Source organism: Lynx canadensis, chromosome A2 (assembly GCF_007474595.2).
Source record: "Lynx canadensis isolate LIC74 chromosome A2, mLynCan4.pri.v2, whole genome shotgun sequence".
NCBI classification, from domain to species: Eukaryota; Metazoa; Chordata; class Mammalia; order Carnivora; family Felidae; genus Lynx; species Lynx canadensis.
Window position 1 is genome coordinate 49,809,891 of NC_044304.2, and position 13,060 is coordinate 49,822,950.

Here is a 13,060-nt window from a genome sequence, read left to right on the forward strand (position 1 = left end):
ACAGTGATCAACAGAACTACTAAATGCGGGAGCTCCCCCTACTGGACTTGATAAGCTTTGCTGATTTGTCAGTTCTTGGAACGGGGAGGTAGAAGCATGTTTTCTCATACAAATCCTTCAAGACGGTGAAGAATTTACTACTCAGTATGCTACACCCAGGCCTGAAGAATTAACTATGGGAAATGACAGAGTCATAAGCAGTGACAACACTATTGATTCTGATCAAGAATTTACCTTGATCAGTCTAGGCTTTATTTCCTTCTTTCAAAGAATCAGGTTCATCACCTACAATAAAGCCACACCCCGTTCTATTAAATGCTGCCAGTCAATTAACAGGTCTGTATTAAAAACCTACTATGCACCAAGCTGTTTGGCACTAAGGATGCAATGGCGAGAAGTAAACACAGACTATCACTAAGATGAAGTACAAGATACTATGAGAATGCCTGCATGTCATGTGAGGGGGATATGGGAAGGCTGTTCCAGAAAGACGTCCAGGAAGACTGATTTTCCGGGCAAATGTCTGAAGGATGAATGGGAGTTCACGACGCACAGTAGGTATTCACCATTTACAAATATTGAATGACTAAGCCACGCAGCCCAACCTTTCTATTTCAGTTTATTTAAGATTTTTTTGCATGCCTACTGCTAAATAGATTGTGCATGCTTTGAGGGCAGGTGCCTTAGCTTGGACACCTGCTAGCCCTTAACCTAAATTATTTAAATAGAGGATACCAGGAGATTTTAGGTCTCTACATTGAACTAAGGAATTAAACCAGAAACCTGTGTTGACTTCATTTTCAGCAGTATCACCTTTGACTTGGAAGTAATTGGAATGTTAATAATAGTTAAAATTCAATCTCCAAATACCACTCATGGGTTTCACATTTAAAAGACTTTAGATAATGCAGACTCCTCCTACCCATTTTGAAAGGTTAATACATCGAGTCATAAATAAGCATTGATGTGAGCAGGAGTCAAGAATAGTAACTGTTAACCCAGGCAGGCAAGGTGTAAATGGTATCTACTCCTGAGAAGAAGGAATTGAAAACTGACATTTATTGAGTACCTACTATAATCCAGAGATAAGTTTCTACTTCTGCATTTTATCTTTGTAAAAACGATGTGAAATAGATATGTCAACTTCAATTGATTGGTAAAGTGACATAACGTAGACCCTGGGTCACAATGGTTGCACAATAGTAACAATTACATTTCTGCCTATCTTCCCAAATTGCAAAGCAATAAAAATATATATTAAGCCACTATCATGTGCCAGGCTTTATGCCCAGTGTTTTACAGAAGTGCAGCACTGACTTAATTCTGGGTACCACTTTTCTCCTTTCTGAATGGGTGCACTGGGGCTCTAAGAGATGTCACAACTTGCCCAGAGTCACAGAGCTGCAGAGTGGATGAGGCAGGACTCTTCATCAGGACCTGACTCCAAAGACCCAGTTCCTGGATACATGTTACACAGCATCCCTGTGCACTCAGACAGACCTAGAGGACACAGGAGGCTTAGATCACACAGGAAGTCATCCACAGGGAAATCTTGTTTTCAGCCTACCAAAACTCCACCCTATTGTCCATGCTGAGCACGAAAAACAGAAGAATCACCCTTTTGCTCAGGCAAGAAAGAGTGAATTTTATTCTCCTGGCATACATTTCAGGCTAGAAAAACTCTAATAGGCAACCTCAAACTTTAGATAAAGTTTATGCAAAGAAGATGCTCTAGATTGCTACAATTTAACTTTTAGACTCCTTGCCATCATGAAGTCCTTCAAAGGATCATACTTTTTAATGTTTTTTTTTAATTTATTTTTTTAGAGAGAGTGTGAAAAGGGTAGATGCAGAGAAAGAGGGAAAAAGAGAACCCCAAGCAGGCTACCTGCTGACCGCAGACAGCCCGAAGCAGGGCTTGAACTTACAAACTGCTAGATCATGACCTGAGCCAAAATTGGATCCTCAACTGACTGAGCCAACCAGGTGCCCCTCCAAAGGGATTCTATTCAAGCAGGACTTCACTAAGACAACCAGGAGGGAGTTTAAAAATACAAGATCAGGCAAACAAGGCCAAGAGTGAACAATGAACAAAGGACTGGGGAGAGTTATTTGCCCTCTTTTGCTCCGACTATACCCTCCACCAGACTCACCTATGTGAACTCCACCCAACTCTTTTCTCTACCTAGCTGCACTTGTTCTGCACTCTGGGGCATGAATGCAAACATGTACTCACCTCCTTGGATATTTAGTGTATTCACCAGAAGCAAGGACGATGGCTTATTTGTCTCTATGATCCCCAGGGTCCAGCTCCATAGCTCACCAAGAATGTTCCCTCAAAATAACTTAGCTGTTTCACTTCTATCCTAGTCAGCTTGGAATACCATGACAGAATGCCGCAGACTGGGTGTTTTAAACAAGAGACTTTTTTGTCACAGTTCTAGAGACTGAGAATCCAAGATCAAGGTGTCAGCAGTTGGGTTTCTGGTGAAAACAATCGTCGTGTCTTGCAGATGTTGCCTTTTACCATGTCTTCATATGGCCTTTCTTCTGGGTGTGCAAAGAGAACTCTCTGGTAGCTCCTCCTCTTCTTATAAGGACACCAGTCCTATACAATTAGAGCCTATCCACATGACTTCACTTAACCTTAATTACCTCCTGAAGGGCACCATCTTCAAATATAGTCACATTTGGGTTAGGGCTTCAACATATTAATTTAGGTGGAACACAACTGAGTCCATAATAGATGTATCATGATTTTCATCATCATCTTATTTATTCTTGTATTTCCAACACGATGGCCCCAACACGATGTAGAAGCTCCAATGAATATTCACTAAATAATCCCATTCCACAGCACCCACAAGCTTTGCAGTCAGTGTGACCAGCTATGTGCTATACAGGAGGGAAAAAAAGCCACAGAGCTGTAAAAATGTAGGTTTCCTGAGTGTAGAAGGACGTGATTAATCATCCACTCATTCAAGCTAAAAATATTAATGGAAGATGCAAAAAAAGAAAATGAGATCTGTCAAAAGGAAAAAAAATGAATGTGCATGAATGGATCAATCAACTAATCAATCAAGGTGTGCTTTGTATGGGATTCAGAGGTAGCTGCTGTTTTCTATTTCTGCTGGCCCTATACCTCACAAGCTGAAACACTTGGTTTTGCTTCTGGATTGGTGCATCAGATACACCGTTTGGGGTTTATAAATCATGAAAACTGGCTCTTACTGTTAGAATCACAAAGGCTTTTCATGTAGATGAGAGTGTTTGCAAATAATCAGGACAATAGACATTAATTGTAATTATACATTGATTGTAATGCCAATATTATGTACATACATTATAACACAAATACCATTTTTCACATGTAACTTCTAACTCATTCAGTCCCTGCAGGCAAAAAGATAAATGACTGCTCCTGGAGTTAACTGGAGTCAGTGACTCTTCTCTTTTATTAGTTTAAAAATTAATATCCTGTGAGAAGAAACTGTATGGTCTGGAAAAGGACTGTTTCAAGGCATGTCCTTTGGGATCAGATTAAATGCATTCAAATTCCCACAGTGCCACTCATTACCTTGGAGAAAATCTTTGCTATTCTAGTGCCTAGGCTTCTCATCTGAAAACCAGAGGCAGAATAATACCAGGGGTTAGATGTAACAGCATACGTGAACAGGCCCTTAGTTTTTCTTGCGTTTGAGAGCTGCAGTATCCTGTATCATCTACAAACCTTCACCCTTTGTTCCCAGAAGTTACCACCCACAGTGCTCTCTAGTCTTAAAAGAAAATAAAAACCATCAGAAATTCTTTTCACTCAACATTGGCAGTCTACAGTGAAAATCAAATTTTCAATGTGAATTTGGGAGGAGGCCAAGGTGGACAAACAGCATAGAAGTCTTGTTTTTGCATCTCTCATCCCTGAAATGCAGCCAGATCTACACTAAACCATCCTGCACACCTAGAAAACTGATTTGAGGATTAACACAACAATCTGCACAACCTGAATCACAGAACTCAGCAGGTACGCAGCGCAGAGAGGTGAACTGGAGAGAGAAATGGCAGAGGGCAGGGAGCTGTTTTTGCTTGTGGAGAGAGGACAGAGACGGGGTGGTGTATGGGAAAAACAACCCCCCCAAACGCAGCTGGAGAGAAAGTGTAAAAGTGGAAACAGCTGCAGGGACTGAACTAAAGAGGGAGAAAGGAGAGGGTTTAAATTCCATTATGACTCTATAGTCTGAAACTCCGCAGCTCTATACCTGGCGGTGCTCTGGTGGGAAGGGCGAATCCCCAGGAGCAGAGTGAAGTCTGGGGGTTCTCGGGCCACAGGGGAGAGGCGGTTCCCCTGCTGGGAGGACAGTGGGTAGAGGCTGTGAGGCCTCCTACAGGCTCTCAGTGGACCCTGGAGAACAACCACATTCGCCAGTGCTGGAACAAGACCGTTAAGGGTGAAGCCTAGCACCAGATGTGTGTTGTGATTTTCCATAATCCCTGAAATGCTGCTGCTACACGATCGCGTGAACTTTTTCTGGGCAAGCGGTCCCCAGCCATAGTCTCTGGGCATTGGCACCAGCACTGTCCCACGAACGTTCCTGGGTGCAGCCGGCACCTGGCCATTGCTCAGCGAGACCTCCCCCAGAAGGTCTAAGCGGGTCAAAGCCGCAGTCCCTCAGAAGTGAGGGGTTGGGAAACACACCCCCATTTGAGATAAAACTCAGGGCAGAGGTGCCGCCTGGCAGCCTAACAGCTTGGTCACGGGCACTGTAGAAGCGGGGAGTGGACAGAGGCTGGAGACAAAGGACAGGTGTGCTATTGCTTGTCCGGGAGTGCACAGAGTTCTGATACTAGAAATCAGATAGCTGGGTGACGACATTTCGACCTCTCCTGCGAACGCACACAGAAGCCTACACATGCCACAGCAATCTACCCAGTAAGCTAAGCAGCGTCGTCTAGTGGAGAACAGAGCCATTACATTAAACCCCGCCCAACTGGGCCAACAGCGCTCTTGAGAGACAAACACAAGTCTCTCAGCCTGCTTAGTTTACAAACTACAAAGCGTTTCATAGCTTGACTTCTACAGGAAGCCAGATGTAATTTCAATCGTACTTCATTCTGTTCGCTGGTCCTTTTATTCATTTTTTTTCTTTTTCTTATTCTTGAATACAGAAAGAGAAAAAATCTATTTTTTATTTAAAATATTTTTATTCAGATATTTTTAATATTAAAATAATTTTCTTTTTATTAAAACATTATTCTTTAATTTTTTCTACTATTCTTTTTACTTTTGTGTAAATTTTTTAAATTCTATTTTACTTCCATTATTTCATTTTATTCTATTTTATTGTATTCATTTTTTCAAATTTTCAAATGATTTCTTTTTTCACTTTTTTCTTTTTCTTATCTTTCCCTTTTTTCCCTAATCTATTAAGCTTCTTTCAACAACCAGACCAAGACATATCTATAATCTAACAACCTTTATTTGATTTCTTTGTGTTGTTTTTAATTTTAATTTTTTTACCCTACTTCCTTCAAGATGACAAAACAAAGGAATTCACCCCAAAAGAAAGAACAGGAAGAAATGACAGCCAGGGACTTAATCAACACAGATATAAGCAATAATGTCTGCACCAGAATGTAGAATCATGATAATAAGAATACTAGCTGAGGTTGAAAATAGATTAGAATCCCTTCCTGCAGAGATAAAAGAAGTAAAAACCAGTCAGGATGAAATAAAGATGGTATAACTGAGCTGCAATCTTGACATGGCAGCAAGTATGGATGAGGCAGATAAGCAAATCAGCAATACAGAGGACAAACTTATGGAGAACAATGAAGCAGAAAAAAAAAGGGAAACTAAGGCAAAAGAGCACAAAAAAAAAATTAGAGAAATCAGTGACTCATTAAAAAGTAATAACATCAGAATCGTAGGGGTCCCAGAAGATGAAGAGAGATAAAAAGGGGTAGATAATTTATGTTAGCAAATCATAGTGGAAAACTTTCCTAACCTGGGGAAAGACACAGACATCAAAATCCAGAAGGCACAGAGGATTCCCATTAGATTCAACAAAAACTGACCATCAACAAGGCATATCATAGTCAAATTCACAAAATACCCAGGCAAGGAAAGAATCATGAAAGCAACAAGGGAAAAAAAGTCCTTAACCTACAAGGGAAGACAGATCAGGTTCACAGTGGACCTATTCACAGAAACTTGGCAGGCCAGAAAGGAGTGGCAGGATATACTCAATGTGCTGAATCAGAAAAATATGCAGCCAAGAATTCTTTATCCAACAAGGCTGTCATTCAAAATAGAAGGACGCATAAAAAGTTTCCCAGACAAACAAAAATTAAAGGAGTTCATGATCATTAAACAAGCCCTGCAAGAAATTTTAAGGGGGACTCTCTGAGGGGAGAGAAGATGAAAAAGAAAAAGGAAAGAAAATAAAAAGAAACAAAAACAAAAGACCAAAGTCAACAAAGACTAGAAAGGACCAGAGAATACTACCAGAAACTCCACCTCTACAGGCATCATAAGAGCAATAAATTCCTATCTTTCAGTACTCACTCTAAACGTCAAAGGTCTAAATGCTCCGATCAAAAGACATAGGGTAACATAATGGATAAGAAAACAAGATTCATCTATATGCTGTTTACAAGAGACCCATTTTAGACCTAAAGATACATTCAGATTGAAAACAAGGGGAGGGAGAACCATCATGCTAATGGTCACCAAAAGAAACCTGGAGCAGCCATACTTACATCAGAAAATCTAGACTTTAAAATAAAAACTGTAACAAGAGATGAAGAAGGGCATTATATCATAATTAAGGGGTCTATCCACAAATAAGACCTAACAATTGTAAACATTTATGCACCAAATGTGAAAGAACCCAAATATATAAATCAATTAATCACAAACATACATAAACTTATCAATAATAATACCATAATACTAGGGAACTTCAACACCCCCATTTAGAGTAATGGACAGACCATCTAAACAGAAAATCAACAAGGAAACAATGGCTTTGAATGGACTGAATGGACTTAACAGATATATCCAGAATATTTCATCCTAAAGCAGCAGAATACACATTCTTCTCCAGTGCACATGGAACATTCTCCAGAGTAGATCATATACAGGGACACAAATCAGTCCTCAATAAGCACAAAAGATCAAGATCATACTGTGTTTATTTTCACACCACAATGCTATGAAACTTGAAATCAATCACAAGAAAAATTTGGAAAGATAAATACTTGGAGACTAAAACCATCCTACTAAAGAACTAATGGGCTAAGCAAGAAGTTAAAGAGGAAATTAAAAAGTACACGGAAGCCATTGAAAATGATAACACCACAGCCCAAAACCTCTGGGACACAGCAAAGGTGGTCATAAGAAGAAAGTATATAGCAATCCAGCCCTTCCAAAAAAAGGAAGAAAGGTCTCAGATGTACAACCTAACCTTACACCTTAAAGAACTGGAAAAAGAACAGCAAAGAAAACTGAAAACCATCCGGATACAGGAAATAATAAAGATTAGAGCAGAATCAATGATACTGAAACCAAAAAAAAAAAAAACCAGTAGAACAGATCAATGAAACCAGGAGCTGGTTCTTTGAAAGAATTAACAAAATTGAGAAACCTCTAGCCAGTATCATCAAAATGAAAAAGGAAAGGATCCAAATAAATAAAATCAAGAATGAAAGAGGAGAGATCACAATCAACACAGCAGAAATAAAAACAATAATAAGAGAATATTATGAACAATTATATGCCAATAAAATGGGAAATCTGGAAGAAAAGGACAAATTCCTAGAAACATATAAACTACCAAAACTGAAGCAGCAAAAAATAGAAAATTTGAACAGATCCAAAAGCAGGAAAGAAATTGAATTAGTAATCAACACTCTCCCAAAAGACAAGAGTCCAGGGCTGGATGGCTTTCCAGGGGAATTCTACCAAACATTTAAGGAAGAGTTAACACCTATTCTTTTGAAGCTGTTCCAAAAAATAGAAATGGAAAGAAAACTTCCAAACTCTTTCTACAAAGCCAGCATTACCTTGATTCCAAAACCAGACAGAGACCTCACTAAAAAGGAGAAGTATATACCAATTTCCCTGATGAACATGGATGCAAAAATCCTCAACAAGATACTTGCCAACCAAATCCAACAATACATTAAAAGAATTATTCACCATAACCAAGTGGGATTTATACCTGGGGTGCAGGGCTGGTTCAATATCCACAAAACAATCAATGTGATACATCACATCAATAAAATAAAGGACAAGAACCACATGATCCTCTTAATAGATGCAGAGAAAGCATGTGACAACATACAACATCCTTTCTTGAGAAAAGTCCTCAAGAAAGTAGGGATAGAAGGATCATGTCTCAAGATCATAAAAGTCATGTATGAAAGACTCACCACTAATATCATCCTCAATGGGGAAAAACTGAGAGGTTTCCCCCTAAGGTCAGGAATACAACAGGATACCCACTCTCACCACTGTTATTCAACATAGTATTGGAAGTCTTAGCCTCAGCAATCAGAAAATGCAAAGGAATAAAAGTCATCCAAATCAGCCAGGAGTAAGTGAAACTTTTACTCTTTGCAGATGACATGATACTCTATATGGAAAACCCAAAAGATTCCACCAAAAAACTGCTAAAACTGATTCATGAATTCAGCAAAGTCACAAGATATAAAATCAATGCACAAAAAATCGGTTGCATTTCTATACACCAATAATGAAGTAACAGAAAGAAAAATCAAGGAATCGATCCCATTTACAACTGCACCAAAAAACATAAAATACCTAGGAATAAACATAACCAAAGAGGTGAAAAATCTATACACTGAAAACTAGAGAAAGGTTATGAAAGAAATTGAAAAAGGCACATATAAAAATGGGAAAACATTCAATTCCAGGCTCCTAGATTAGAAGAACAAACACTGTTGGGGCTCCTGGGTGGCTCAGTCAGTTGAGCGCCTGACTTCAGCTCAGGTCATGATCTCGCAGTCCGTGAGTTCAGGCTCCGCGTTGGGCTCTGTGCTGACAGCTCAGAGCCTGGAACCTGCTTCAAATTCTGGGTCTCCCTCTCTCTCTGCCCCTCTCCCACTCGTTCTCTTTCTCTCTGTCAAGAATAAACATTTAAAAAAAATTTTTTTTTTACTTTTTTTTTTCTTTTTTCTATTTTTTTTTTAATTTTTTTTTCAATGTTTATTTATTTTTGGGACAGAGAGAGACAGAGCATGAACGGGGGAGGGGCAGAGAGAGAGAGAGACACAGAACCGGAAACAGGCTCCAGGCTCCGAGCCATCGGCCCAGAGCCTGACGCGGGGCTTGAACTCACGGACCGCGAGATCGTGACCTGGCTGAAGTCGAACGCTTAACCGACTGCGCCACCCAGGCGCCCCTAAAAAAATTTTTTAAAAGAACAAACATTGTTAAAATGTCGATACTACACAAAACCATCTACATATTCAATGCAATACTTATCAAAATAACACCAGAATTCTTCACAGAGCTAGAACAAACAATTCTAAAATTTGTATGGACCCAGAAAAGACCCCGAATAGCCAAAGCAATCTTGAAAAAGAAAACCAAAACAGGAGGCATCACACTCCCAGACTTCAAGACATATTAAAAAGCTGTAATCAAGTAGTATGATACTGCACAAAAACAGACACCCAGATCAATGGAACAGAATAGAGAACGCAGAAATAGACCCACAAATGTATGGGCAACTAATCTTTGACAAAGCAGGAAAGAATATCCAATGGAATAAAGACAGTCTCTTCAGCAAATGGTGCTGGGAAAACTGGACAGCGACATGCAGAAGAATGAACGTGGATCACTTTCTTACACCATACACAAATATAAACTCAAAATGGATGAAAGACCTAAATGTAAGACAGGAAGCCATCAAAATCCTTGAGGAGAAAGCAGGCAAAAACCTCTTTGATCCTGGCCACAGCAACTTCTTATTAAACACATGTCCAGAGGCAAGGGAAACAAAAGCAAAAATGAACTATTGAGACCTCATCAAAATAAAAAGCTTCTGCACAGCAAAGGAAATAATCAGCAAAACTAAAAGGCAACCAACAGAATGGGAGAAGATATTTGCAAACGGCATATCAGATAAAGGGTTAGTATCTAAAATCTATAAAGAACTTATCAAAGTCAACACCCAAAAAACAATCCAGTGAAGAAATGGGCAAAAGACATGAATAGACACTTCTCCAAACAAGACATCCAGATGACCAACCGACACATGAAAAAATTCTCAACATCACTCACCATCAGGGAAATACAAATCAAAACCACAATGAGATACCACCTCACACCTATCAGAATGGCTAACATTAACAACTCAGGCAACAACAGATGTTGGTGAGGATGCAGAGAAAGAGAATCTCTTTTGCACTGCTTGTGAGAATGCAAACTGTTGCAGCCACTCTGGGAAACAGTATAGAGGTTCCTCAAAAAATTAAAAATAGAGCTGCCCTACGACCAGCAATTTCGCTACTAGGTATTTACCCAAGGGATACAGGTGTGCTGTTTCAAAGGGGCATATACACCCTAATGTTTATAGCAGCACTATGGACAATAGCCAAAGTATGGAAAGAGCCCAAATGTCCATTGGTGGATGAATGGATAAAGAAGATGTGGTCAATGGAGTACTACGTGGCAATGAGAAAGAACAAAATATGGCCATTTGTAGCAACGTGGATGGAACTGGAGAGTGTGATGCTCAGTGAAATAAGCCATACAGAGAAAGACAGATACCATATGGTTTCACTCTTATGTGGATCCTGAGAAACTTAACAGAAACCCATGGGGGAGGGGAAGGAAAAAAAAAAAAGAGGTTAGAGTGGGAGAGAGCCAAAGCATAAGAGACTGTTAAAAACTGAGAACAAACTGAGGGTTGATGGGGGTTGGGAGGGAGGGGAGGGTGGGTGATGGGTATTGAGGAGGGCACCTTTTGGGATGAGCACTGGGTGGTGTATGGAAACCAATTTGACAATAAATTTCATATATTGAAAAAAATATAAAATAAAAAAAAGAAGATGTGGTATATATATTCAATGGAGTATTACTCAACAACCAAGAAGAATGAAATCTTGCCATTTGCAACTACCTGGATGGAACTGGAGGGTATTATGCTAAGCAAAATTAGTCAGAGAAAGACAAATATCATATGGCTTCACTCACATGAGGAACTTAATAGACAAAACAGATGAACATAAGGGAAGGGAAGCAAAAATAATATAAAAACAGGGAAGGGGAGAAAACATAAAAGACTCTTAAATACAGAGAACAAACAGAGGGTTGCTGGAGGGGTTGTGGGAGGGGGTATGGCCTAAATGGTACGGGGCACTAAGGAATCTACTCCTGAAATCATTGTTGAACCATATGCTAACTTGGATGTAAATTACATAATAAATAAATTAAAAACATAAAAATAAAAAATAAAATAAATAAAAATAAAAAGCAAAATAAATAAATGTGAATTTGTATGGTGAGGCAAACATATTCCCAAACATGGAATGATGACTAAGACCATCACAGTTAACTTACAGGGACCAGTACCTGACTCTGGATTCCCTTAGAACAGGGCACATGATATTAAGGTCACTGACAACTGGTAAGAAAAGTCCTAGCAGTGGCACTCTGACGAAATAGGACTCAGAGAGATTATGCAAGTGAACCCAAGTCACATAGGTGTAAAATGGCAGAGCCAAGGTTTGTTTTTTTGTTTTTTTTTTTTTTTTGCCTCGTGGAATAATTCTATAATTTTTTTTTTTAGTTTGTAACATTTTATTTTTTTATATATATATGAAATTTATTGACAAATTGGTTTCCATACAACACCCAGTGCTCATCCCAAAAGGTGCCCTCCTCAATACCCATCACCCACCCTCCCCTCCCTCCCAACCCCCATCAACCCTCAGTTTGTTCTCAGTTTTTAACAGTCTCTTATGCTTTGGCTCTCTCCCACTCTAACCTCTTTTTTTTTTTTCCTTCCCCTCCCCCATGGGTTCCTGTTAAGTTTCTCAGGATCCACATAAGAGTGAAACCATATGGTATCTGTCTTTCTCTGTATGGCTTATTTCACTTAGCATTACACTCTCCAGTTCCATCCACGTTGCTACAAAAGGCCATATTTCATTTTTTCTCATTGCCACATAGTATTCCATTGTGTATATATACCACAATTTCTTTATCCATTCATCACTTGATGGACATTTAGGCTCTTTCCATAATTTGGCTATTGTTGAGAGTGCTGCTATGAACATTGGGGTACAAGTGCCCCTATGCATCAGTACTCCTGTATCCCTTGGATAAATTCCTAGCAGTGCTATTGCTGGGTCATAGGGTAGGTCTATTTTTAATTTTCTGAGGAACCTCCACACTGCTTTCCAGAGCGGCTGCACCAATTTGCATTCCCACCAACAGTTCAAGAGGGTTCCCGTTTCTCCACATCCTCTCCAGCATCTAGAGTCTCCTGATTTGTTCATTTTGGCCACTCTGACTGGCGTGAGGTGATACCTGAGTGTGGTTTTCATTTGTATTTCCCTGATAAGGAGCGACGCTGAACATCTTTTCATGTGCCTGTTGGCCATCTGGATGTCTTCTTTAGAGAAGTGTCTATTCATGTTTTCTGCCCATTTCTTCACTGGGTTATTTGTTTTTCGGGTGTGGAGTCGCTTTTTGCAGATGACATGATATTATACATGGAAAATCCGATAGACTCCACCAAAAGTCTGCTAGAACTGATACATGAATTCAGCAAAGTTGCAGGATACAAAATCAATGTGCAGAAATCAGTTGCATTCTTATACACTAACAATGAAGCAACAGAAAGACAAATAAAGAAAATGATCCCATTCACAATTGCACCAAGAAGCATAAAATACCTAGGAATAAATCTAACCAAAGATGTAAAGGATCTGTATGCTGAAAACTATAGAAAGCTTATGAAGGTAATTGAAGAAGATTTAAAGAAATGGAAAGACATTCCCTGCTCATGGATTGGAAGAATAAATATTG